This window comes from Ostrinia furnacalis, unplaced genomic scaffold, assembly GCF_004193835.3.
Source record: "Ostrinia furnacalis isolate ACB-3 unplaced genomic scaffold, ASM419383v2 OfSCF3012, whole genome shotgun sequence".
NCBI lineage: Eukaryota > Metazoa > Arthropoda > Insecta > Lepidoptera > Crambidae > Ostrinia > Ostrinia furnacalis.
This window is the reverse complement of record NW_021133251.1, coordinates 513,788-517,319: the sequence shown is the minus strand read 5'-3', so window position 1 is coordinate 517,319 and position 3,532 is coordinate 513,788. Positions and strand designations below refer to the sequence as shown.

The 3,532-nt window shown below is 39.3% G+C and overlaps 1 long non-coding RNA gene across 1 annotated transcript; it reads left to right on the top strand.

Moving 5' to 3' along the window:
• The first annotated feature begins 245 nt into the window (after positions 1-245).
• On the top strand, positions 246-3,164 carry LOC114356947 (uncharacterized). The gene is made up of 4 exons (XR_003656263.1): positions 246-295; positions 1,154-1,200; positions 2,140-2,297; positions 2,824-3,164. It is a non-coding gene; the product is annotated as an uncharacterized LOC114356947 (long non-coding RNA).
• The last annotated feature ends 368 nt before the right edge of the window (positions 3,165-3,532 follow it).

The following is a 3,532-nucleotide window of genomic DNA, read 5'->3' as shown; positions in this document are numbered from 1 at the left end:
AAGCTAATATCTCTAATCAATATAAATCTCCATAAGAAAACACTTATGAATTGAAAACAATTTCGAAATCATGGTATTACGATACCCAGTTCAAAATGTAAATACTTACCTACCACATTACTGAAAACATGTCGAAATTATTCTACCTGTAACTTAAATTTCTTTTTGCAATATAGTAGATCACAAAAAATTACCAAAATTAAACTTACTTCCTTTTGACACCTTCCTAGTCCAGCCGCGCCTATAAAAAGCTCCGTGCGCCCACGCATCTCGCACTCGGGCGCCGACGCGGGACGTGAGTATTTTTGCATTTATTATACATTCCTCCATTTTGTAACGACGCCATTTTGTCTTGCTCACCGCGTGGCAAATTTTATTTCAGTGTAACTCTTTCAATTTCTCATTTTATTTCATAAACTGCTTTGCAGCTTTTCTAAATATTACGCCCAAGTTTCAGAACGCCAATGTTTTACTTTTTGTTTGAACTTTTTGATAGAATTCCACGTTGTCTTGGTTTCTAAATCTCTAAATAATAATTAAAATATCGTGTAAAGCTTTTCGATGGGAGCGTTAAATTGCTGTTATTAATTTTAGTGCCTGAATCATTATGAAGCACGTGGCGTCATTTCTGTTTTTCGGTTTTCACGTGTTCTCGTACGTTATTTTAGTGCCCAAATCGCTAAAAATCTTGCTTTTTATAATGACAAACCGAAAAACGTGATTTTCCTTTTCTAAATTTACATATTTTCATGTTACTTTCCCCGAAAACTGCCACGTGCTGTTGAATTAAAATTTTCCAAGTCCCCTTGTACTGCAAACGCTTCCTTTCTCTTCAGGGGCCCCTCGTGAAACTTTTCGGGTTAAATTTTAAATCTCGCTAAGTCTTTTGACGCTCAAAGGAGCCGTGCTTAGAATCGTCGTTTTCATTTTAATTAAAACACCTCAAGTTTAATTTGATAGGAACCGCGTGGAATGGACCTCAGTGGGATTGATTGAATGCTAATCATCTACAAAGCCTTGCGATTTCTGATTCCGTTTGAGCTCGTAAAATTTTGAGTGGCACTTAAAGTACGCTTTGTTGCAGGTCATTCTTTTGCCACACTTTAACAATTATTTGTAAAATAATGTATTATAATCAACGTTTTCTTTTCAGCGAGCCAGGGTACCCGCGTCCTTACAAATGTGACCTGCAGCGGTGTGGTGAGTGAAAAATATATTTATCGAATAATAGTGTTTTCACATGGTACGTACTCGTGTTTCAAAATCCACGTGCTTCCCTATGTAGGCCACACTGTAATATTTTTGTATTTATCAATTAGGCTCAATTCAAGTTCATTTAAAATGTTGATCATGCTGTTTCTGAAATTCATGAATTTTCTAATTCAACGTTTTGTAAAGTATCTTGTCAAATTCCACGTGCAGAAGCACGTGCAAAAACACGTGGCTTCCTCGTGTAAATTGCAGTGTGTCAATCACAGTATAACTCCATTTACTACATTAACCCTCCTACTGGTGCAGTCGGGTAAGAAGCATAAAATGTAGTTTTCATTGCGCTAAAATGAAGATTGACATTAATATCTTAATTTTATTATCCAGTTACCTAATCCAGTTTACGGTAATTTTTCAGCATAGGTTAATCTTAAGTCACAAATCATTATAAATAAATGCACTAAACTGCAGAGCAGTTTAGGCACATTAATGTAGGGCGTAACTAATGCAGAGAATATTCAGCATTTCACCTTCAAAATGACTATAATACCGCGGATTAGTCACGGGACTATTCCACCTCTCATTTCCATCGCTACCACTTCTGTGCAGCCAGGATCTACAGATCTTGCAGATTTCAGTGACTTACGCCCGTATTCACAAACATTACTATGAGGTTTCATAGGGCGCGTGGATACACAGGGTGATACACGAACCAATCAAGGAGCTTTATTCAACTCTTTGCCTTCGATTTGCTGCTTCACTTAAGCAAGAATCGTTTGTGAATACGGGCGTCAGTTCTCTGGACAGGTGCCCGGGCCACGCGATCGAGGAGGCCCCTGTCTGCCATCAAAAAAGCCTTTTTAGACGAAAGTGCCCACGACCCCTTGTAGGTTAAAACCGGCCTGCTTTTAAATGGTGTTTTGTTTGCAGGCACAGGGTGCTGCCAGCGGCTGCAGGCCACCGCGCCCGGTGTGGCGGCCGCCGGCGTCTGCGGACGCCGACCGGCCGCGGGGCTGGCGGCGCGGCTGACTCGGCTCCACGAGAGCCGACACCAGCGGGAGCGCCTTAGTTTTAGTTTCTTTTTTTAGGTAAGCACCACTTGCTTATTCTTATTTTAGATCCGGTTCCCACAAGAGGACAATTATTGCACTGTTCACGAACCTTGTGACAAGACCTTACACGTGTCAGTTCTTGCCACGTGCTGTCCGGTTATAGAGGGCGAGTTCATTCGTTCGTCTGAAAGACGTCCACTGCTGGACAAAGGCCTCCAAGTTTTTTCCACTTAGACCGGTCCTTTGCCAAGCACCTCCCGCGACCTTCACCAGATCGTCGGTCCACCTAGTGGGATTCCTGCCCACGCTACGTCTTTCGGCTCGTGGTCGCCACCCAAGGGCGAGTGCCCGATCATAATTATAACCAAACGTATGTATGTTAGTTATTAGACTATGTTTACTTTACCATTTTCTTTTTGACTCGTGTAACTTTTGTTTTAAATTCAGTACTTATTTTTGCAATAAATGTATCTTTCTTTCAATTCTAAGTACCTAATTTTTATTCAGAGCTACCACACCGGCAGATTTAGCGGAACGCAAAAAAAAGNCCTGCTTGTTTCAGATTAAGGTACGAGAATAGCTATAGAAATGGGATTACGCTATGGCATGACAAAGTTGTAGCAACTATTTACTGACATGAAGAAAAACAAGTTGGGCGGCGTCCGACGGCATTTGAATAATTCCAATAATAATTAATGTCTGGTACATTATTAACAGAATCGTGTAATTCGTTCACCAGCACTGTCGACCAGTGCAGATAAGTTTGCTTCTCCGTTCAATTAATCAATTCCAAAGTCCTGGGAAAAATGATAGTCTAAGCGATAATAATTTAAGCTATTACTTCCTAACCTAGGTTAAGGTTAACACTGCAATATAAGTTTTTGTTTTTGTTAACATTCACAACAGTCAGCAAAGTCCAAGTTAAATGAGTGCAAATGATATAATGTACTAACTTTTAAAAAATATTATTCTAATTTTTGTTATGTGGAGCATTTTAAACTTGTGTTAGTTTTAAGAACAGTTTCCTTTTTTCAGTTTTTATTTAATTAAAGTTTGTTTTCTTTCTACAAGTTTGTTGTTTGAATTATAATTTTCCTTAACCCTGATGGTAGGTAGGCTAAGCGAGCGTTGAATCCTCGTCAGAGGCTAAACCTCAGAATTAGGTAAAATTCATTAGGCTATACTAATTAAAGAAATCACACATACATAAAAACTGTAGATACACACAGATTAAACATAATTCCTTAACTCGACACTGTCTAAAACCCTGT